A 25,184-nucleotide genomic window follows, 5' to 3' on the forward strand; every position below is an offset into this window, starting at 1 on the left:
TTCAGCCTTTAGACCTACTATTCCCTTTGTCTGTAAGGCTTCTCCCAAAAATCTATTTGGCCCCTTTGTTTCAGGGCTCCATGCAAATGCTACCTTCTCAGAAAGATGTCCTCTGACCACTCTATCTAAATTAGCATGCTGGCCCTTCCAATACTTTTATTCCATTACTAGGCTTTCCTTTTCTTTACAGCTCACATTGACATCTGTCATTGTATACATGATTTTTTGTTTATTTTCTGTCTTCATGCTAGAACATTAATGGGACTGTATCAATTTTGGTCAATGTTTTTATTTCTAGGTTCAGTCCAGGCATTTCCTAGACAGAAGATACTTGTTGACTATATTTGTGAATGAATAAGCGAGTATATATGTATACACATGCACAAACACACATGCTCCACACACCTGTATGTAAATGTCTTTACAAAATAGCTATATTCTGGGCCCTGGCTGCTGTGGCTCAGTGGATTGAGTGTCGGCCTGCAAGCCAAGTGTCGCTGGTTCAATTCCCAGTCAGGGCACATGACTAGGTTGCACGTCAGGTCCCCAGCTGGGGGCGCGAGTGAGAGGCAACCACACAGTGATGTTTCTCTCCCTCTCTTTCTCCTTTCCCCCCTCTCTAAAGATAAATAAACAAACAAATAAATAAAACAAATAAATAAATAAGTTATTATTTTTTAAAAATCTATATTCTGGGAACCATTATAGGGGTAGGCTCTACGCTTACATAATGTTTTTTAATCCTCACAATATCCAATAACTTAGGTGTTGTTAACCCCATTTTTACAGAGAAGACCCAGAAGCTCAATGGAAAGTCTAACTCAATTTGAGTAACTCCACAGCCGTTGGCTGTCATTGCTCCAGAATGTTTTGTTCTAATGGGGACACTGAAAACGTGCAATGCTTCCTTGTGGTCTCTGAGGAATGGGGGGAGATTTCAGAGAGTGATGTAGAAAGAACATGCTTGTCTGTCAGTCACAGGGAGTTAGGCTGGAGCCGTATTTACTGTTGACAAGTCAAAACGGCTCACCCTTGGTGACTAAACGGAACACCTACCTTCAGAGTTTCCCTTTAGGAGGAAAAGGGAAGCAGAGAAGGAGAGTAAGAGGAAAAAAGTGAAAGGTTTCTCAGGCAGGAAGCCAGACTTTCCTGTCTGGGCATTTCTGACGCGCCCCTGTAGGAGTTATTACTCACATGGGGAGAGATGAGTTGCGTGGCACAGACTCTTGGAATAATCCCAAGTGAGGAGCCAGGGGAGGAGGGGACAGAGTCAGCAATGGGTGGACCCAAAGTTGGCTCTGAGAACTTAGTTTTTTTCTCATTATTATTATAGCTATCTTAGGAAGCTGTTTGGCAACTGACAATTTATGAGGAGTTCACGACATTGATACACTAACTTGGCCATTCTTCATGTGGGATATGAGTGCTCTTCCTGTCCTCAAGATCTCAGAAATAAAAGAGCTTTGGACTGTGGTTCTGAAGATGACAAGATTCTGAGGTCTGGGCGACGGCTGAATGGGAGATCTGCTTGGGATAGAAGTCCAGTGTCAGCACTCAGTAGACTTCTGAGCCCTCGGAACCAGGAGAATTCCATGTCTCAGTGGGTCAAAGAGTTCCTTAATCATAGTGCCCCGGGGATGAAGGCATGGAGGCTGAAATCTGACAGTGAGATGTGGGGACCCATGGCAGAGGTCCCTGAGATCTGACTGGCCCACTGCTTTCCTTCTCTAAGTCAGGTCAGGAAGTGTTTCTGAGCCAGAGGAGCAGAAATTCGTAGATTCTCTGCAAGTAGAGCTGCTTGGGATTCCCAGGGAGGGTAATGGGCCCCTTGAACAGACTTACACCTTTTGACTAGCTACCAATAACCATCCTGAACTTGTGTTCCCCTTCCCTACTCTAGTCACACAGGTAGAAAAAGCCAGAGCCAGATTTGTGCTGTCTCAGCCTCCTTTGCAGCAGGGCAGCCACATGACCCAGTTCTTCCCAACAAAATGTAAAGTGATCTTTTCTGGGGATGCAAGACAGATTTTACCTCTTTTGTAACAGGAGAGATACATGGGGTTGTGCGCTCTTTCTCTCGCACTCTCTCTCTCTCTCTCTCTCTCTCTCTCTCTCTCTCTGTCTCTCTGTCTCTCTCTCTCTCTCTCTCTCTCTGTCTCTCTGTCTCTCTCTCTGTCTCTCTCTCTGTCTCTCTCTCTCTCTCTGTCTCTTTCTCATTCTTCCCACCAAGTCCCCCATGCCTTGGTCACCTCCTGTCTCTTGTTTTAAATGTGGTTATGTAAAATTGTAATACATACAGATAAAGCAGCCAATCTGATACCACGAGGACAGACTGAGAGAAGGTGAGTGATATCACTCTAATGGTTTGAAATCATAAAGCTATTGAGCCAGTCTCAAACTCCTACCTCCAGAAATCTTGCTAGATACAGTGTCTTTCCGTTAGGTTTAAATCATTGGTCTGATTTCTCTTACTTTCATCATATCCTCCTTAGAAGCATCCTCATCTTCCACGTGAGGATTATTCAAAGTCACTTTGATTGTGCACATTTCTGCTGGGAACTGGTACAGGTTAAGGGTTAGGAGCACTGCAGATTGTGGGCAGAGTGGCTGGGAATTAATTCTCCAAAAGCCAAAGTTGGGAAAGTGCCATGCATTTAACCTTCTTTCTTAAACCCAGGCTCACACAAGTTTAAGGAGCATTGTAATTGGTCACTTGCTGGGTCCAATGAAATCTGCTAGGCTAAGAAAAATATTTATGGGCAGGGACTGCGGCATAGGCCCTGGGGCATTAATAGGCACTCAGTACAGTTTTCTAAGAGTCCCTGGTCTGGGTATTGAAAGTTTGAATTCTACATCTAGTTTTATCATTAACTTACTCTGTGACCTTGGGCAAAGTATGATACTCTTCTGGATTTTACGTAGCTTCTTCAGGGTAAAAGAGAGCTTTGAGCTATATCATCTCAGTAATTCTATGACTATAACTAATGAGGGATGCAGATGAAATTAAGAGCCTCAGCTCTAGAGGCTTATGCTTATCCACTCTAGACAAGTCAACACACTCTGTTTTCCAAACCATGTAGAATAGGCAGATTAGAAGTCAAATTAAGCACAAGATAAACCAATGCATCAGAAGGTGTAAAATGAATCCTTCATAAAGTTTATGAATCATTGAAGAAAACTACGAACTATCTCCCCAGGAAAGAAGCACACACACACATATCCACAATTTATATGCAGTTTTATGAAGCCCACCGACTTCTTTTGGGAAGGAATCCCCAAGCAAAAGCATAGATAGGAATATATACTTTGTGGCCAAGAATAAATCAAGATTTTCTTGAACAGGAGCTAAGGTCAACTTTGGCTGGTGTCCTCATAATGTTAACAAGGTATGGAACACAGAAGAGGTTCTTGGTAAATTTTTGATGATAAAGTGGTTTGTGGCTACTCAGGCCTGGTGCACCAGGCTACAGACTGGAGCCAGAAACAGTGAAGTGGTTAAGTGTATAGGCGCTAGGGTTGAATGGCCTGCAGCTGAATGTTGGCTCTTCTACTTGCTAGTTTTATGACCCTGATCAGTTCATTAATTATTCCTCAGTTTCCCCAACTCTCAAATAGAATATCCCAGGGCTGAGAAGTTATTAGTAAATGAATTGTGCTTAGTTGGGTGCCTGGCATACAGATAAACACTCAGCCAAAGGTAACCTAGTATTTTGGAGACTCTTAAAGATTGTACTTAATTGGATGTCCAGCCTTTCATAATTGGACAGCATTGGAATTTCTCTCACAGTCATTACCATTGACCCTAAGATAAACAGTCAGTTGATATCAAATGACTGTAGGAGTGCTGAAGGGGTGCTGAGTTTGGGGGGCTGGATCTTTATCCCTGAAGTTCCTAGTTGCTTGATGGATACCTTGCTTAAATCCTAACCAGGGAATATAACAGGGAACCCTATAGACTTCTCACTTCATGCTAGGTCTTTTCTTGGAGAACGCAAGGATTTAATAAACAATAAGACTTCATACTTTCTAGACTATGAGATGACAGACATGCAATAGGGAAAATAACTCAAGCAAACCAAAGTCAAGGGCAAAATGAGTGGTAGAAACAATGAATGACAAAGTCACTTCCTTATTTGCTACCATCTGGACCACCTAGACACTGCGTGTGTGATTCTGCAAGTCTGATCCTGGCACCTCTTTCTTAAACTCTTCAGTGTCTCTCCCTCTTGAGCTAACAGGGGGGAGGCTAAGCGCTGTGGGACAGCATGAAGGCTGTCCATGATTGGGGCCTGCTGCCATCTCTAACCCCATCGCCAGCCACTTTTGCCTTTGCAGTTTGTCCTGGGGAAATGCTTGTTGCCATGCTCTCTCAGCCCTCTGCTTTTGCTCATGCATTTGCTCTGTCTGATTGCCCCTCCTAACTCCTTTGGCTTTTAGTTACCTTTGAGTCTTAGCTATAGGGCTCATCTCCTTGAAAAGCCCTTCTGAGTCCACATTCTGAGCTAATTGTATCTCCCTTGACCCCCAGAATGTCTTGAGGGCTTTCTCAGTATAATGATCTGTGTACACATCCATTTGTCTGTCCAGCCTGGGACTCTTTGAGGGTAGGGCCCATGTTTTCTTTTAATAGGTACTCATCAAATGCCCCTTTGAGAGCAATGGCCTAGGGTGGTGGACTTCCCACCAGTAGGGCAGAACAGCACATCTGGTTGCCTCCATTTTGGCTACAGCTAACCCTTTCGCTAGTTGCCAAAGCTCCAAACCTGGGAGTCCTCTTAGACTCCTACTCTCCTTCACAACCCAGGCCATTTCTATCGGTAGATCTTGACAGCCCCACCGAAATGCATCCTCAATCTGACCACTCCTACCATTTCCAAGTACACCTCTATAGTCCCCATCATCATTTCTTATCTTTTAATTGGTCTCTCTTACTCTTATCAATCCTTCTCCCAAAGCTTCCTCTGCACACAATTGACAGAGTGATCCTGATAATGAAGTAAAACAAGCAAAATAAAAAACCCAAACACCACAAAGCTCCTTTGCTCACTCCCTTCCCTCCAGTGTTCTGTTACTCTTAGAAAACAATTCAAACAGTCTATGTCTTGCCCTACAGGCTTGATGAGCCACAGAAACACCTCAGACATGAAAACACCCCCGGACACATTTTCACATTAGAGCCAATGTTTCCATTGCAACGCTTCAGCCTTGGGCTATTTTGCCAGTTGCCCCAAACCATCCTGATCTCAAGGTCATTGTCCTTGCTGATTGTCATATGCCTGGAATATTACTACTCCAGTACTCACCTGGTCCACTCCTTTTCATCAGTTAGGGCCTTTTATGACAGCCTGTATAAAGTCATGTGCAGTCCTCTTCCATCTCAGGACAATTTCCAATATACCACCTGAACCTGATTTTCTTTACATCACTTATTATCATGAGTAATTATCTTGTTTCTTTGTTTGTTAATGCATACGTTATCTATCTACCACAGTACCATCCTAGAGGGCAGGGACCTCTTCCCTGCTATGGCCACAATATCTCACATGCAAGGAATGATGAGATCAATAGAATCATAACCATGATAATCCAATAGTGCTTGAAATTTCTTTTTCCATCACATTTTTTTTTCCACCTGAACAAAACTCAATTATCAAGAATGCCATGGAGTTAACCAGCAAGCTGAGAGCTTGTGATTTTTACTTATTGGGGCAGGATTCAAATACACTTTTTTAAGATCTTGAAATAATATCCATGTCAGCTTATTTTTTACACGAGTCCCCCAGGTGCCTTACCTTCATGAGGCATGTTCTTTCTCTAAATTCCTGGATCACTGGAAATGCCTACAGAGTGGAAAAACAGCAAAGTCAACAGGTCAATACTTATTGAGTGGTGAATCTGCAGATTTACATACTGATGCAAAAAGTTCTACCATTTGTATTCTCAGAGGGTGTGTGCTAACACTATAAAACTCACACACACACACAGAGAAACCCCCAGAGCTCTGAGTGGGAAGAGGGTCCTGCTTTCTGGGTAGAGTGTTGATTCAGGATACATCAGAGCCGATTCTAAATTCACTGGATAAGGCACAGAGGGTATATAATCAAAATGACCCTTGATGTCTCTAAAAGGAACTGTAAATCATAGATTGCATATTTTTGTTTATATAATCCTGTTACAGTAATACTTATGATTAAATACATATGTATGTATGTGTGTATAAGAAAAAGGGGATGAGTGATAGAAAAATGTGTGTCTTTAAGTGGTAAAATCACAGAATCATGTGAGACACTTAAGACTATGAAGGGTAAGTGCTCACTGAGAGAGCCTGAGGCAGCAGTGATGGCATTTCCCACCTCATGTCCTTTCCAGAGAAGATATGCTCTTGGTGTAATCACGAGCTGAATCTACCCCATTATTTGAATTGTTCCCCCTCTATCTGTTCTGCTCCCTGAGCTCACATTGTTGAATCGTATTATTTGATGTGCACATGAAGTACAGAGTGTACATCACGAACTAGAGGGTTTGGGTTTTGAATGGGAAAGCTCTGGACTCCAGTCTGTGCTTTTATAACCCCTAGCCAGCTCGTCCCAAACCCTTTCCTTTATCCTCCTGGACACGCCTTCTCTGGGCCTCTTGCAATTGGGCAGCCATGTGACTGAGCTTTGCCCAATGGATTATGAATGGTAGAGATGTCTGCCACTTCCAGGGCTGGCACACAGCCTTCCGTGTTTGATTTCCCCATGATCGGGGTGACTTTGGCAATCCCATGTTGAATATTGTGGGTCTGGGAGGTAGAAGAAGCCAGAATGAGCCAGAAGGAGCCAGGTTTCCCAAATCACCACTTGGAGGAGAGCCATGTGCCACTCCGGTGTTAGACTTGTGTGAATTAGAAGGTAATGTATCTTGATGGAAGTTACTGAAATTTAAGGGTTCATATGTTATAAAAATTAACATTGCTTTAACTAACACCCTATTTGTGGGAGTTAGGGCTAGTGGCTTAACCTTTTCCTGTCTTGGATTCAGCATCAGTCAGGGTTCCTCCCAAAGCAACCAGCCAATACACTTAAAAGAGGCAAGAGGCCGTTCAATGACAAGACTATTTACAAAGATGCAGACAGAGCTTAGGGGCACTCCCAAGGGATGGTGAAGCATCTCAGAGCTAGTGACAGCAGACAGCCCTTACCACACTGAGCCCGGGATTGAGGGCAAGGAAAGGAAGCCTTTCCAGGAGTCTGGAGAGATGGTATAGCTGGAGGAAAGAGCTGCCTGGAGGGACCTGTAACTTTCAATGGGACATTAAAGCCAATCTAAGTTCTGTCAGGAAAGGATTTGGAGCAACAAAAAGCCAGATGTCCTTCTCCTACTTTTCAACCTTCCTGCTGATGGCTCCTATCAACTAAACCCAACTGGAAGCCAGAAGGCAAGGAGCCCATTGGTGTAGTCTATAAATGTCAGTTTCCTAGGGTGTAGGCCAGGTGTAGAGGACTGAAGGGCCAAATGAAGAATTTCAAGCACAATTTCCTTATCTACAAATCTGGACTCCTAAAAACTTACCTTATAGAGGTTGCCCTGGAGTTAAAGGGGTCTAAATAATAAGCTCTGAATAAAATACTGCTCGATTTCTCTTGGCCATCTGCTGCTGAAACACTGCCCACAGTTTCTTTACAAATACATACTTTTCTCACTGGTTTTTTTTTTTTTTGGTAAGTGGTGTTGTTTGGTTTGTTTTAATCTTTCAGAAACGTTGACGTGCCGCCAAATGCCGGGTGATTTCCAGCATGAATTTAACTCCGGTGTTTCCTGGAGGCTGGCATCTTCACTTCTTCATCATTTATTTTTGGTCATAGGTGGGGCTTGAGAAAATATCCAGTTTCAGGGTCCTTGGAAGATTCTTTCTTTGCAGTTTCAGCCACCCATTGTTATTTTTCAGGGTCAGGTTGCCAAGAATGTTTCTGCTCTGCACCCCAGACAACAGCCATGTGTCCAGTCCTCTGCCTGGGTCTCATCATGTCATGTTTCATGCCTGCTTCTGGGTTTACTGGATGCAGTTATCTTGTCATGAAAGAGAGAGGACTGATGGGACAGGAGTATCTTTTTGAGGCAGGCTTGGTGTAAGGAAGGGACTCCAGCAGTCCTGGGTTCTAATCCCTCCTCTACCTCTTTCTTGCAGTATGACCCTGAGGAATTCTATCCCTTTGTCTGAGCTTTGTTCTCCCCATGTGCAAGATGGGATTCATTGCGCCCATCTGACTGGTTAGGTGTGGGGAGATAATGAATTATGCATGCACAGAAATCCAGACACTCTCCTTCCCACATAGGAGGCACTCAGCATTTTTTATAGAAAAACATCAAAATCTTCACATTCCAGTGGGGATTCTCAAGTTCTGATTATACTGGAGTTAAAAAAAAAAGAAAATGGAGCTGACAAGGTACTCTGGGCCCACAAATATTCAGAGAGTCCTCCCAGGCTAAAACTATACTCTTTATTCTAGTTGACATTTTTTTTTTTTAAAAGACTTACTAAAATTTTCTCCCTAGGGCAAATGGAGTCCACTGATATCAAGGCTATTTTCTAAGATTCCACAGTGGTAAGATGGGAGATGAAAAAAAAAATCATCATATTAAAATCACATTAAACATCTCACAAAATCATATGAAAATCATATTAAAATATACTTTTGGCTGAATGTCGTTTTCTATTTTTATAGTCTTCCATGTGTGACATATGACATCAGCTTTTTCCTGAGTGTTTCTGGAATAACTTGTTATGTTCAGGATCCAGGCTCACTTAGGCTATTGTGAAACCCGATGGGGAGTAGTGGATGGGAGTCCAGGCTCCAGTCCTGCCTCTTACTTTGGGAAGGTTACTCAACAAAGCTTCTGTGCCTAGGAAATGATGGCACTTATCTCAGGGTTTGTTTGGTGATGAGAAAAATAATGTCAATAGAGTCCAAAACATTGCATAAGAAAGAGGGCTCAATAGGGCAGCAACTACTGTTGAAAAGGAACCATTTAGAATCAGGAAAAGGCTGTGAAACTCATTGCCTCTACTTTATGTCTGAGGAAACCGAGGCTCACGAAGGAAAAACGTGACCCAACCAAGGCCACCCCATTAGTTTGAAGAACCCAGGTTTCCTGGTGTCCACTGCAATTTTTTGGCCATGGAACCGCTTTCCAGCAGACAAACAGCAGAAATCCAAGCCACCAGGAGACGTAGGATAGTTTTCTGACTTAGATACCACACATAGAGCACCACGAATGGGAGCAAGTCCCCTGGCTGACACTCGTATGCCCACTCACAGCTCTCCACTGGCTTTCACGAGAGCCCGAGGATTTGGTTGCCGTTTGAGTCATCCATTGCCTACAGTTTTGGTGATGTACTCGTGGAGCAAATTGGGAAAGAATTGTTTTCCACGCTCTCATCCTTGTTCTCCCAGGAGTCAGGTCTGGAGTGAATATGTGCACATCCTTAAATCAAAGATTGTAGCTGGGCCCATTATTACTGGGCAGACTTAAGTTTCTAGGAGTCATTATTTGTAATAATTATTTACAAATAATGACTCTAATGTCAAATCTTAGGAATGAATTGAAAGATAAATATTATGTTCTTTTACACATCAAGTATCTGGGTTATAGAGGATGATGATTGCTCAAGTTTTTGTGGAAAATGCCAGGAAATGAAGGGAGGCCCTGAACATGCTTTAGTGGGAAAGGAGGTTCTGCCTCAGGAAGAATGGCATGTCTTGAAGGGAAACTACTACCACCTCCACCACCACCAGGTCAGACTCGAGGAGAAGATAAAAGGGAGGAAAATATGAATATTTGTTAAGTACCTACTACATTTCATACAGTAAACCCCGACAGAAAATCCAGAGCCGGAGTCCCTAAGGCGGTTTGACGTTGTAGTCAACACCGGCGACTCCTGCGGCGCACCTGAAGCCAAGCTGTATTGACTCCGTCTTTCCCTTGGACCCTTCAGCTGCGAAGAGAGGGGGGGTCTGCTGCATGGGCAACAGCAGACCCTCCATATCACCCTGCCCAGGCTCTGTAGCTTCAGCTTCACTGGAGAGGACACTCCAGCGTCATTGCAAGATGTCGATTCAACACGGGAGGAGACAGATACCGTGTCACTCCCGAGTCAGACTGCACAGCCATTCTCGGCGGTGCAGATAGACTCTTAAGAAGCTACACCATCGTCTCTCGAGACGGACGGCTGACGACGACAACGACGACATTTCATGCATTTTTGCCACACTTGAAAAAATAGTGTTTGATTATGTTTCTTTTCCTTTGAAAGCTCTCTGGGGGACTGGTTCTGTGAGTCTTATTCTCACCAGCAGTTAACACAGTGCCTAAAACATGGTCAAGTGTTTGTTGGGTGAATAAATGTGCTACAGCTCTCTATAAATAAGCTTTTTACATCATTACAGTCACCTTGTAAACTGGAGATTATTGCCCCCACTTCGTACACTAAATGAGAACACCAAAGATTTGGAGAAGTTAAATAATGTGTCCTTTGTTTCAATGGCAGATCTGGAATTCCAGTCAAGGTGTCGTGATTCCTGAGTCCATTCTGTTTCCTCCATAACATGCTACCGATTCTTTGGGAAACACATCTCTGCTTGTATGTTGTGCTATAGAACGGTGGGTGTTTCTAATTACGGTTTCCTGCCGATGGAGGGGAAATGGCTCTATCATTGCATTCACTACCACAAGGCAGGGGTTTGAGACAAAAGGAACTCCCTGGCCTGATTCTTTACTGTTGGTGGTCAGTGTGGTAGAATGAGGGGAAATAACACAGCATGAGGATTTTGGGGTGCTGGTTCCACCTCTTTTCCAACTCCTTTCTTGACTGCTGGATGGATATTAGCTATCTATCATGTCTAATAGACCATTCCCAAATTTTGTGGCTTAAAAAAAACCAAACATTTATTTTCTTCCAGTTTTTGTGAATTGGGAATTATGGAATAGCTTAACTGTCTGGTTTTGGCTCACGATTGCTCATGAGTTTGCTGTCAAGATGTCCAGTGGGGGTGTGGCCATCTGGAAGCTTGAGAGGGGCTGGAAGATGCATTTTCAAAAACGGCACACTCACGTGGCTGTTGGAAATGGCCTCAGGTCCTTGCTGGCTGTTGTCAGGAAGCCTATTTCTGACCATGTGGACCTCTCCTTGAGGTTGTTGGAGTGTCCTCACAATATGTCATCTGGCTTTCCCCAGAGTGAGCTAAGAAAGAGAGAACAGAGAAGAAACAACAGTTTTTTATTATTGAATCTCAGAAGTCATACACTTTCACTTTTGCCATAGCTATAGATTATAAACGAGTCACTAATCCAGCCTGTACTCCAACGGATGGGAATTGGGCTTCACTGTTTGAGGGGAAGACAATCATAGAACTGGTGGACATATGTTAAAACCACCATAATGGGTTAGGTAGGCAATGTTTTATACCTGCCAAATATTATATTTCCATTCCTTACAGAGATTGTCAAAAGTTAAGGGACTTGGGAATCAGAGAGAACAGTGTTTGAAACCTGGGTTAATGTTCAATGTCTTTATAAGCCTTGTTTTTCAGCCATAAAATGAAGATTATATCAAACCAATATCACAGGTTTGCTAGGTGGATTACAGGTAATAGAGATAAAGCTGTTAGTACAATGTGTTGCACAAAGAAGTGTTCAAGCTCTGTGCTCACTTCTGTTCCACTACAAGGCAACACTCCCTCCACTCCTCGTACATGTCTGAGTTAGGATAGTGAACACACACACACAGATTCCTAAGTCCATTCGGGTTCTACCATGCCCTCCTGCCAGCTTCTGCATGAAGTTATTTTAACTTCTGCACTGTGGAATACAGTTGCCTGTCACAAAAAAAAAAAAAAAAAAAAAAAAAAATTAGATTCCAGGCTTAAGATACAAGTTGGTAAGGGAACTTAAATGTTCTGTGATTCTTGCCCAAATTCTCATGCTTATTTGCTGTGCTTGACTATTTCCAATAAGACAGACTCTTCCGCATGTCATCCCAATGACCTTGAGCTTTCTTTTCTCACAGTCATGAACGCCATCTCAAGTGTGTAATGAAGCTGAAGTCAGATAATATGTGTTACTTTTTCAATAAATAAACAGTAGCTAGCTATTTCTCTCACCATATGTATGGTTAGCTTCAGTTCCTTTAAGGTCTAAAATATTTAAAACACCTTCTGGAAAAGGTGTGTGTATGTTGGGGGGTGGGAACCTATGTGATACCTTTTGTTAAGAACCACTGAATGTGCTTGACCATTTGCACAGATTATTTTATTTATTTCTCACAAAAATGGAGTGAGGTCCATATTACTATTCCCATTTAGGAGATAAGGAAATAGAAGGTTAATAGGTTTGTCTAAGCCTCATTGAAGCTGGTTACATACAGGTACCCAGGTAAATACAGGGTGGCAGGTAGAGTTTCGTGACTTGCATGACCACTCATTTGACTACATAGTACAAGTAAGAATTAATAAAAAACCCACTGGATTAAGCTTCATGTTTAATTTAGTGCAATAATAATTTCTGGGGACCCTACAGGCCAGGCACTGGGCTAGATCCTGGGGACAGAGGGAATACTGAGGCAGAGGAAAGGCCTAAAACCCATTATCATGTTTTCTTTTGCCTTCAGATAAAGCCCCAGTGAACTCGCTGATGGATGCGGAGCCAGCTGACATTATTTAGGCACCCACTGGCAGTAAACACCAAAGACGAGCGGCCCAGGCTCTGTGACGTTGATGGATTCCTGATGAAACCGTTGGGCGATTATAGAGTCGATCTGCTTGAAATCAAGATATCACGGTGGAACAATTTCCTTGGTTCTGTCATGTCGTTTATCACTATTGTTTGTCTCCGTTGTCGGTATTAACATCAATTATTTATCACAATGCTCATTTTCCTCCCTAGCCCTCTTTCCTGTCTGACACGTGGAATCTCTTGCTATTAAACTGAGGGGCAGGTGGAAACATTAGCCCTTCTTACATCACTGTTCCTTTTGAACAAAGAGCTTTTGCAACGGGGGCAGCAAACTGGAAAAAGCCATTCCTAATTGAGCAAAGACCATTTGCCTTGCTTGGTACACATTTTCCCAGTTGTCACTTAAGGTGCTGTTCCTTTGGGGCCAGGCCTCAATGACAGCAATGACTGCACAATGTAGAAGCAGGCAGGGGTGTTCAATCTAAAGCATCAGGAAGCAACAGCATTTGGAATGGCAGAGGCACCGAGCTGCTTCCCAAGATCTATTCTCCCTTTCTGCCTTAGTAACATTACCTAACATTATATGGGGTAGCAGGCCACCCAGCTCAAAGATTGTATTGATTAGTCTGCCATGGCACTAAGTTATGGCTAGCAAGAGTGAGCAGGAATGTAATGTTAAATTTGGGGGAAGGCCGATTAAAGGAAACTGAAATGGCTGGAAGCCCGTCCCATCCCAGTGGCATCCTGGACACTGGGATGGAAGTTGCAAGTTATATGGGAAATCGAATAAAAGAGCCTGGATCCCTGGCAACCGTTGTACCGCCATATTGAGCACAGACAGACTTCCCACCCTGGGAAGATAGTTCAATGGCTAAGTTATTCAAATCACTGGGTTGGTTGGTTTGCTTATACTTTCTGTAATATGCAGCTGATCTTAATCCTACCAGAAACACGTGGGAGTGATGAGATGGAAGGTGGCATTGGAGATGCTGAGGGAGATGGAAGAATCAATGAAGACTTCCAGGTTCCCGGCTTGGGTGACCATGTGGGTGGTGGCCCCATCCTATGAGAAAGGACACAGAAGAGGAAACACAAGATTGTAGAAAGAGGAGGCATGTTAAGCCAGAAGGTGTAGGAATCTCACAGGCAGATAGATATGTGTCAGTGCTATGAAGTGATATTGAGGAAATCGATACAGACACGGTCATTACCAGCATGTGCGTGATATTTGGAGGTATCGGAGGGGATTAGATTGCCCAGGGAGACCCAGACAGTGTTGAGAACTCACACAGAGAAGCTGAGTGAATATCACTGAGGGTGATATTCTGATACGCAGACATACAATTGTGCTTCCGGTCGTCGTCGTAGGCAGCCGTCCGTCTCGAGAGACGATGGTGTAGCTTCTTAAGAGTCTATCTGCACCGCCGAGAATGGCTGTGCAGTCCGACTCGGGAGTGACACGGTATCTGTCTCCTCCCGTGTTGAATCGACATCTTGCGATGACGCTGGAGTGTCCTCTCCAGTGAAGCTGAAGCTACAGAGCCTGGGCAGGGTGATATGGAGGGTCTGCTGTTGCCCATGCAGCAGACCCCCCCTCTCTTCGCAGCTGAAGGGTCCAAGGGAAAGACGGAGTCAATACAGCTTGGCTTCAGGTGCGCCGCAGGAGTTGCCGGTGTTGACTACAACGTCAAACCGCCTTAAGGACTCCGGCTCCGGATTTTCTGTCGGGGTTTACTCCCTTAGCCTTTCCCCTGAAGAGGTATGCCGCAAGGCAGCGGAGGTTTTTTGGAGTCAGAGTTTTCCTTCTCTGTGTGCTTCCGGTAAGGATGTGAGAAATGCACCACTAAGGATCCATCTTACTACGTTCACCCCCAGGTAGTCATATTTTGATAAGCTGCCAAATAAACAGAAATTTTAAAGCAATTGGCTTCTCTTTCTAATGACTCTAAGTCAGATACCGCTGCCAAGCAGAGTTTCTAATGGGCAGGAGATAGCTTGTATTGCCAAAGCACGTCGATAGGGTTTCAGCCACATCAAACCTCTGTGATGTCTGAACATATGTGTCCTAATCACACACAAATACGCAATTCTCAGTAGGGCTGTCCAATATTGAAGCAGACTAATGGTTTCCTCATAATCCCTTCAAGGGATCATCAAGCAGTGCACAGAGCGCAGAGGGAGAAATCAGTCCCGGCTCGGGATGTTAGCTCTAACCGTTTCTGTCTATCCTGCTTTCACATCTCATCTCTGCTTCCCCAGAGGAAGGCCTGAGAAGTATGGGATGACATGTTTAAAGCCTTGAAACAGTGTCTGGCATAAAGGAGGCCCACAATTTTTTTTTTAACCTCATTTTGGTTACCAGGACACTGAAGCCCCGGAAATCTGGGGCTCATTTTATAGTTGCCTCCTGTCTGAAGCTCCATTCCCCTAGGGTTTACGTGATCAGAAGTAAGAGAACTTTAATAAAAAAAAATTTTTTTAAATAATAAAATGTGGCAGAGCTGGCACACTCACAGGCTGCTCCCTCACCCTGAAATTCTCCTTGCCTGATTTTGCTTCCTGGTGAATCACTATTCATCCTTAAAGATTCCGCTCAAATGTTACCTCCTCCGTTTGCCTTCTCCACTAGGTGATATCAAGGTATCTTCTTCTCTGCTGCTACGATAGCTTGGCCTTCCCTTTGCCATTGCCCTTGGGATACAGCGCAGACCCCTCAGTCTGTCCCAGGAGGCCCAGCACCACGATCACCTCTTCAGCTGCATCCTTAGCCACTTCCCTCCCATGACGTACCCCAAATCAGCAGCATGTTCCATGCGTGCTGATGTGGACTTTAGGCTTAACTTGAGCCAGGAGAAGCATGTCTGGCCAAGAACTGGGGCTTATTCCTAGAGGGCAGTATGTGCAACGCTGCCTGTGGGTATCTGAGGCAAAACCACCCTCTCTTAGCCCCATTATGATCCATGTTTACAGTTAAATTAAGTTCAATTTCAATAATATTAAAGGGGGGTCAAAAGTACATACTAAAAATGGCGTTTTCCCCCGTAGCACCAGCCACATTTCAAGTGCTCAACAGCCACACGTGGCTAGTTGCTGCTATTCCATACTGTGCAGCACAGAGAGAGGGCATTTCCTGCAGTGTGGGAAGTCCTATTGGACAGAGCTGTGTAGGCTTCTTAAATGTTTGGAAGAAAAAGCACCTTAGAGTCTTGTTGCTCAAAATACCGTCCCAAGATTAGCAACAGCTGCAGCGGCTGGTTGCGTGTTAAAACCGCAGAATCTCAGGTGTACCAAGATTCTGGGTGACCTGAATACACTCGGAAGGTTGGGAATCACTGCCTTAAAGATCATTGATTTCAGCTACTCCCCTTGGATGTTTTCAAGGTTTTCTGTGGCACCTTTGAAGCCTGGGAGCCTTAAAAACTGTGGATATCTGGGTCTCACCCCTGCAGTTTCTGATGTCATTGTTCTGGAGTGCGGTCCTGGTCTTGGGGGTTTTCAGAGCTCGCCAGGTGAGTCTGTGCAGCCAGGACTGAGAATTGCTGCTTTAGAAACGAGGCAGGACGGCTCAGAGAAGGCAAGTGGTGAACACAGATCTCTAGTCAGAGGCTCACTTATTTTCCCGACTCCAGGTCACAGTGCTTACTTACTCTGCAATAGCCTCGAGCTTCATCCTCAGCAGACAGAATTCTAGAGGAGCACTCTGAACTGATCAAGTTTCTTTTCTGTTGTTTTCTTGTTGCTGTTTTTCTCTTGTTGCTGTTTTTCTATTTCTCTTCTTAAAGCAGTCCCCTTGATATCCCCGAGAGAAGGTAACACAGGGACTGCATTATAATTGCTTGTTAATATCAGATGGATGGCTGATGGGTTTGCCATCTGCAGAGGGCTTGCCTTTAACGGTCAGTGCCTGGTGCACAGGGCTTGCAGCTCTCCTGGTGCAGATCAATATTCTATTATGGAAGCAGCCAGCTGGCAGACACCGTGGGGGCCTCACCTCCTGCCTTAGGCACACTGGCTCTGCGAAGAACTCAGGTCAGATTCATGAGGGCTGTGGCCGAGGGAGCCACTAATGAGCCCGGCAGAGCCCCCACCTCCACTGTGGCAGGTGCGCGCGCAGGGCCACCCCAGTGCAGCTCCTCCCCTGCACATTACGGGGCCCTGCAGGCCAGGCTGCCTGTCTTCCCATCACATCCTCTCAGCTGCATCCTGCACTGAAGTCAGCCTCAGACTTGCCTACAAGAGACGGCAGTTCGAAGACACTACCCATTTCCTCTGCTTGCCTTCCTCTCTCTCTCTGAATTGATCTCACTCCAGGTGAACTGAAGTGGCGTGCAGATGAGCAGAACAGTGATGATGATAATCACCTGTATTTACTGAGCACCTTTAATGCACCAGAAAGTCTGCTAAGTTCTTTAATTCATTTTCTCCTTTACTTCTCACTACAACACTGTGTGTCGGCGCTCGAGGATATTCAGGATCAGAGAGGTTATGCAACTTGTACAAAGCCACACATCAGGAAGTGGTAGAGCTGGGATTTGAACCTAGATCTCTCACTTGGCAATCTTACAACCATGCAGTCTGGTGTCCTAAAACATGTGTGTATGCTCTCAGTGTCCAAGCAGAGGGACAAACTGCTGGAAGGCCAGCATTGTAAGACTATATAGATGTCACTGTAACACTCCCTATTTAATTTTTTTTTTAAATTGGGGTACAACGCATAAGCATACATTGCATAAATCTTAAAGATATCATTGGATTGCATTTTTTTTGCAGGTGTAGACACCTGTGTAAACACATCTCAGTTCAAGATATACAAATTTCCATCATTCCATAAATTTCTTCAATGCTCTTTCCAAATCAGTCTCCTTACCAAGTGATAACTAATATTATGATTTTTATCGGCGTCCATTAATTTGTCTGGTCTTGAACTTCACATAAACTGAATCATCCAGTATGTACCCTTTATGTCTGGTTTCTTTTGTTTGATTTATTTTTGAGATTCACCCATGTTATATCACACATCACCAATTCCCTTTTATTGCTGGATAGTATTTCATTGTCTGGGTACATGTTGAGTTGTTTTTCATGATCCCGTTGAGCCTTTGCGTTGCTTCCCTGTTAGACTGTCAAGTCCCATAGGGCAGGTAAGCATTTTATCTGATGGTGTGTTCACTCCAAACCAAACTCCAGCACCCTTCACCACCCCACTCCCCCCAGGTGCTAGCTAGCCCTGCCCCTCACATGGGGGAGGGCTGGAAAAAATGTTTGTTGGCGGTTGGACTTGCTGAGTGAGAGTCTAGAGTCTTAATAAAGTACTGAAACTAATGCTCATGGACTTCCTATCAGTAGCTCTTTCAAAAGACCGTTAGTCCATTATGGTTGCTCTAATAGACAACCACAGACTAGGTGGCTTATAAGCAGCAGAAATTTATTTCTCACAGCTCTGGAGGCTGGAAAGTCCAAGATCAAGGTGTGGGCAGATCCCGTGTCTGGCGAGGGCCCACGTTCTGCTCAGAGCTGTTGTCTTCCCTGTGTCCTCAGATGGAGGAAGGGGCATGTGAGTTCTCTTCACTACTTATTTCGTGCTCTCCCTCCTTGGGGAGATGTGATTTAAATGATCAAGCTAGATATCTTAAGGAGGAAATCTCACCCATTGAATATTATTTTGACAATAATATTCAATTATATTTGTCACAGGTGGTTGACTTTTTAGAGAAAAGGAGCCTAAAAATATTGAATTGTATTTTCCTTCTCTCTATCCCCATTGGGAAAATTGGTCCCTAACCCAAGAGGCTTTTACTTTCAAAATTTATTAGGTCTCCTTTTTCTTCCCACTGCCAATGGCCTAGGTCAGGACCCCATCATCTCTCATTCTGACCAATGCAAGAGTTTTTAAATTAATCTCTCAGCAACCAGCATCTCCTTCCTCTAATCAATCCTTTCTAATGTCACCAAGCATCCTTCTAAATTATAGAACCAACCAGGACACACATCTTTTCAAACACTGGTGATACAGAGCTCGTAACAATTTCCTATATTCCTTAACATCATCCTTGGGGCCTCCTGCTCTGAATGATGCTATCCTAGGAACAATTCTAGCACTCTTCAGTCACCAAAGAGGTGGGTACATCTTTATTCTGTGACATCCTTAATTTAGGATATTAAACAGACTGTAACAGTATAATGGGGGAAGCAATCGAAGCACAGATACACCCAGCCAGCAAATGTCCTGTTCATGGTCCAGACAAGAGGCAAAACCCATCTGCGTGATGTTACTAATACAACATTCTCAAAGTTATTCTGCAATTTAAAGAAGATGTATCTTAAGGCTGAGTCTGCAAAGGGGAAATCAGATCCAAACAGATATTTGATAATGTGAGGGTATTTCCACACACTATCCTTCTTTTGTGTAAAGTATTATTCTCCCACTTAATTGATAAGAAAACTGATGAAGAGAGGATAAATAATCTGTGACTTTGTAGTTACTCAAATTCTAAGTATCTCAAATAAACTGAGATTTTCATAAAATGGAGACAAAGGAATGAGGGAGGCAGAGAGTAGTATCTTTTTTGTTTCAGTTCCCTGCTTCTCTTCAACCTGTGGCTTGATTTCCATCCCATCTGGCTAGTGGATATTTGCACATCAGTTTTATAATGTGTAAGTTTCTAGCCAAACTGGAGAACTGTTTAGCCATCTGTATGCTGAGTTTCCAAGTGCAGGAAGGATAAACTCTACTCAGATGTTTACCTTTCAACTCCGTGCACCAGCACAGATGTTTGTGGAATGCAGAAGGGAAATTCTTGATCGAGATATCCATGCTAGCTTGAACTATCCAGTTCAGAACTAACATTTGAAGTCATCTGGAGTTCAGAAAATTCAGATAAGGCTGGTTTAAGGAGGTGGGGAAATCAAAGATAACATACTTTTCTTTCAGGCAAAGAAAGGCAAACATTTTCTTTACAACTTCCTGCTCTTGCATTTCTCCTTCACTCACGGTCTATCAAATGCCTAACGTACCCCAGCCTTAGGATAAGAGTGGCCATTCATGTCTCTGAGGAAGTTACTCGTTTCCTAGTAAGAAAGGCACAGGCGAGTTATTGCAATATAGTGTGACTGGCACTATAATTGGTGGGCATTTATGATTTTCTGGAGCACAGAAGAGGCAGGAAGGAGGGGGAATGAGTAGTATTTCTGGAGTCTCCACTGAGTGGCAAACATTGTGCTCCCTGCTTGATCTTCACAGCACTGCAGGAGAGACAATCTAATTTTCTCCTGGGTCTCAGAGAGGGGAAATAATCTTCCCCGAGTCCCACAGCTAGAATTAGGAGCTCTTCTTCAAGTTGCATTTGCGTGGTTCAGAAGCTTCGGCTCTTTTGCCCACCCTTGCTGGAGGGTCCAGAACTGCTCCTGTTCACAAAGACACTGAATGCTGGAGGCTAAGATGGGATTTTCCAGCCTGGGAGTAGGGGACAGGGATTCTAGGAAGAGCAGATCCAGGCTGGGAGAAGTCAAAGAAGCCAGGAGGCATGGAATCTTTGGAAAACGACTAGTCGTTCTCTGTGGCCAGAAAATCGTATTGATAAATCCATTGGAAAGTGATCCGGGGGCAGGGGAGAGTGGGAAAGAAGAGGTGATACAAAGAACTAACAATGCAGCCAGTGTCTGTTTGCAAAGAGCTTTGTGTCTGCTGTGACATCCGTCTTGTGCTAGGAAGTCTTGAGTCTTGGGAGATCTGTTTGTTTGCTTTGTGTGAGCAGTTGACTTACTATATATGCCTTCTACCACTGAACAAACTGAAGGATATCATGAATGCCCAGAGGCCAGTGAGCCGAGAAATTCAGCACAACAGATGGGAAAGCACCCCAGATTTGGATTCATAGGAGGTGGTCTTGCGTTTTGGGCCACCATTGAGACTTACGTGAATTTTGGGTTGTTATTAAGCCCCTTTGATCTTCAGTTTCCTTGTTGGTGAAGTAGGGACAATCTGCAGTCCTAGTCATGGAGACAGGGTTTCCAATAGCTTCATCGATATGACTCTGCTTTGCGAATTATAAAGTGTTGGGCAAATGTTCATTTCCTAGCTTTTGGCCTAATGGTAGCTTGTGGGGGGGGTCAAAGATGATCATCTTCTCCTTGATGGAATTTCTACCAGAAAAAGGATGAAAATAGCTTTCCTCTTTTACCATTTTTTTTTTTTTTTTTTTTTGCAACTGTTTTGCAGAAGTTCTCTTTTGCTTTTCGGGCCCGTTGTCGACTTCACTGTGCATCCGCTGCTAGAAGGCAGCCTGGGAGCTAGTCTGGCCCTTGCGTGGCTGCTACTTGAGAGGGAGACAAGGCGAACTTGCGTGTGTCTCACCCCGTCCTGTGAGACAGGTATGACAAAGCTCGCCCACACACTGGTTCATGGAGAAGGAGACTGAGACTCAGAGATTATGTGATGTTTCAAGGTCAAATGGCGAGTCAACCCCAGAGCCGGTTGCCAGCTCAGGTCTGCCAGGTTTGAATGCCTGTTATTTTCACTACTTTATGTTGCCTGCAATAAAAGCTCCTGGGAGCAAATAGGTAGGGCTGTTGATATACAAGAGGGATGAGTGCCCTGTGGGAGACTTTGCTACGGCTTTTATCAGCCAGCTCTCAGAATAAAACCCACCCAGAGCCAGTTGAAATCAACAACCGCAGAAACGCCTCTCTTGTTGGCTTCAGCTGGCAGCAGAAGAACAAGTCAGGAATGGAGAACCAGGAAGCACTGCGAGAAGATTTTGCTACCTGGATCATTTCCTGGAATATTACGGTCAAATAAGACAAACCCTCATAACTTGTTCAGGTGTGTGTGTGTGTGCACACGCAGTTTTAGAGAAAGCCTAGCCAAGCCCATCAAGTTCAAGACTTAGGTGAGAAATGCTTCCAGTTCGGTGAGACCACCCCTGCTGACAGCGGCTGCCTTCCCTGTTGGAGGCAGCTGCAGGGGCACACCTGTCCAGCAGGAATGCTCTGTCGAGATGCATTAGTGTCATCTGAGCTGATGTTGCCCACAGCTCCCTTCCCTGATTAGGAAGAGGGAAGCCGAACACCTCCAGGATATCTTGGGAATGACATTTAAAAAGCCACAGCTGTCCTGGCTGAGCCAGGAGCCTGGCAAGCACTGGGAGGACACATTATTTGTGTCGGCAACTGCTGTCAGTGGCACATCTGGGAATAGAGGATCAAACTTCGACACATGTAATTAAGGCTCATCACGTAGGTGAAATTGAGATGATAGACTAGGCAATTTGTAATAGTTTGAAAAGGCCCTTCGAAGCCCCCTTGAATGCACTGGCTTCCTGGCATCTCCCAGAGAATGCTCTCACCAGAAACACCCAAGAGAGAGGACACCTTTCAGAGGTTCAGGGACTGCATAAAGGTTGGTGATAGATGTTTTCCTCGGGGGCGATTATGGCTCTTTAGTCTAATAGTTCCCCTGTTCATACCATATTAAGGGCTTAATAGGAACTGAAAAGGTGCTGGCTGCTTTAAAAACTGATGCAAACCCAAAAGCTGTGCAGCAAACATAATATCCCTGGGAAAAGAGATGGCATAAAACCATAAACAAAACACAGCTCACCAATGCATTGATAAAAGCCAAACTGGTATTACAGCCTGATGGGAAAGAGGCTCATTCCTGGTAGTGACATTTGTATATTTTGGGGGTAGGTCAGAAACCAGGAGAGAGAGATCACCTTCTTGTTGGGACTTGCTGGAAGAACCTATGTAGGGCATGCCAGACCCTTCCCTCATTAACTATTTGAGCCTTCCTACAGGCTCAAACACATTACCAGGGCTGTTGGGAAACAAGAGCAGTTGTGGGACAAAGAACACACTGTTGAGCTGCAGAGCGGCACAGTTATCGCCTGGAGCACCAGGGCAAAGGGAAATGACCTGGAGGGTTGGCTGCCACTGTCGGCATACTGTGCCAGCCAGTGCCAGTCTAAGACCCCGATCCTGAGAAACTTGCTGGATTCCTGCCCTTTGATTCAGAGAAAGCAGCTTTCCAGCCGGGGCAGGCTCCCTCCTCCACAGAAAATAAAATAAAGTCAATAGCACATAAAAATTCTTTGTACTTTTTTCAGTGCCTTTTATCTGCTGAGCTCAAAGGACGATGAGGGTATTAACTCTGGCTACACCCCTTAGTTGTAGGTGGAGAGTTGGCTTGTCCCTCTTTTTATGGATGGGGACCTGAGATAGGGAGAGGTTAAGCAATTTGACCAGGGTCACACAATTTGTTAGGGTGGAGCTGGGAAATCAGGTTTTCTAATTTCTAGTCTAGTGCCCCCTTCAGGCTATATTGAGAGATACAGCCATTCTTGGCGGTGCAGATAGACTCTTAAGAAGCTACACCATCGTGTCTCGAGACGGACGGCTGCCGACGACGAGTTTGGTAAAAAAAAAAAAAAGGAGGAGGCTCTTGGAGAAACATGGAGGTGATTCACAATTAAGATCAGGAAAATAAATTTAAAATAATTTTGACAATGTCCTCATTTCTCAGATGAGGAGGTGAGGCTTGGGAATCTGATGTAAATTTCCAAGGTAAAAAATGTAGTTAATTACAGAGCAGAGTCTAGAATCTTGGTTTTTCTAGTCCAAGGTGGTTTTCATTTCACTGTGCTATCATTATCATCTCTCTGTCTACACCAGCTTTGAAAAATTTAGAGTACCTAGTGATTTAACTGGTGTTCAAAATATGTTTGACAATGACTTTGATAGCCTCGTAGTAGTTTTTCCCCTCTCTCTGACTCTGTATTTATTTTTTAGCATTCAGTTAAAGAGCCAGAGCATCCAGGAAACTCTACCTGATTACCTTTCAACAGCTCTAGCCTCAGCCATTCGAATCCCACATTTTTCCTGGAACCAGTCATCATTTCTTACTCTAAGTTACACCTCTCCCTTTCCTTGACTCCCCAACCTTCACAGACTATAGCCCCCAAACACTTCGCATCTGATTCTGCTACAGCATGTGAAACCTTTGGTCATAGCCATGACATACTTGTCTTTTCCCCACCAGACCTTTTATATACATTGAATCCCATAACCTTACAGTAATTCTGAGTTACAGATTTTTAACAAATGAAGAGATGAAATAATTTTGCCAGGGTCTCAATGCTGATGAATCATTTGGAAGCCATCTTTTACACGACGATTCTGTTCCCTTCCTATTTCACTGTGCTGTCTCTTTTGAGGGCACCAACCATGGTGTTTACATCTCTCATCCATAGAGACTACGATGAAAATAATCACTGAAGACATATATTTTTGCTATGATTATGGCACTCTGTGTCAATATCCACTGAACTATATTGGGTTGTAGCATGTCAGGGCAATATCCTACAATAATAGGGTACAGGAAGTCTGGCACAATACGAGGGAAAAGTAAACCTGAGAAAAAGAGAGAGAAGAACAAAGTCATTTATTTGTAAGATAATGAGCAGGTTGGACATTTTTCTTCTTGGAAGCTGCAGGTTTCCCAGGGCTAATATCCCACAGGTAGCAGGCAGAGCCCCAGGTACTATTTGAAATGAGTTATGATCCCATCATGACTGTATACCATATATATATATGGTATATCTTACCAAGAAAGGTATTAATGAGATATTGCACCATTTTTTCTTTTATTGCTTGTATGGAATGGCTGGGTCCAAATGAGATTCCTTGGGGCTTTGAAATTTAGGCTGGAGAAGAATTACCCATAGAAGCTATTATTTTCTGATACAAGTTCTGTCGTGGGAAGGACAAAGCTTATTTTAAAAATGTACTTGTTCAGGCTGCCTTTTCCACAGTTAGATCTAGTTTCAATCAATGAAATATTAATGACTCAGTTCACTCTTCTGGTCCCTCAATCTCTCCATGTAGGAACTGGGGCCATGTTTGTAGGTGAAACTTTAGAACCGTAAGTGGATCAAGAGGCCTTTTCTCACTGTTGAGGATGAGGTACATATATTGGAGGATGCTGGTCAGGTGGGATGAAGGTCAGGTGTGCCTTTGGCTTCTGCAGTCTTGGATTTTAGCTGCCTCTCTGCTTGGTGGTGGCACTAGGCAGTTTCTTTATACAAGCTCTCTCCTAGGTGAGCCCTGACATTAGAGTTCCCCAACTTCACTCACATGTAACTTATTTAAACTCACCCTGAACAAAATAATAATCTCTGTGAAAGGACAGGTTTGACAGGCTAGAAATTCACTTCTAACACATGTTAAAATACAGAATAATCATTTGATTTCTAATAGTCATCCACACAGTGAAAAATGGTCTCCCGTGGCATGTTGGCCACTCTGGAAAACACTGGGGTTAAGGCATCTGTGATGACGTTTCTCAATAAAGTGGAGGTCATTTCTTTTTGTAGTGGTTAATATAGTCCGGTGAAATATTGAAAGTCCTTCCATGCTCTCAATTCATTCCTTTTTTCCTTTCTTTCCTTCCTTTCTCTTTCTTTCTCTTTCTCTCT

At 43.9% G+C, this 25,184-nt stretch overlaps 1 long non-coding RNA gene across 1 annotated transcript in view; it reads right to left on the reverse strand.

Moving 5' to 3' along the window:
- Positions 1-25,184, reverse strand: part of LOC150003985 (uncharacterized) — a 389,637-nt gene that overhangs the window by 14,230 nt on the left and 350,223 nt on the right. Inside the window, exons 3-4 of the long non-coding RNA XR_016512253.1 lie at positions 11,096-11,224; positions 5,793-5,840 (exon numbers count right to left, since the gene is read on the reverse strand). This is a non-coding gene — a long non-coding RNA (uncharacterized LOC150003985). The remainder of the gene's footprint in view (positions 1-5,792; positions 5,841-11,095; positions 11,225-25,184) is intronic.

Source organism: Furipterus horrens, unplaced genomic scaffold (genome assembly GCF_987537825.1).
Source record: "Furipterus horrens unplaced genomic scaffold, mFurHor1.1.pri manual_scaffold_7, whole genome shotgun sequence".
NCBI lineage: Eukaryota > Metazoa > Chordata > Mammalia > Chiroptera > Furipteridae > Furipterus > Furipterus horrens.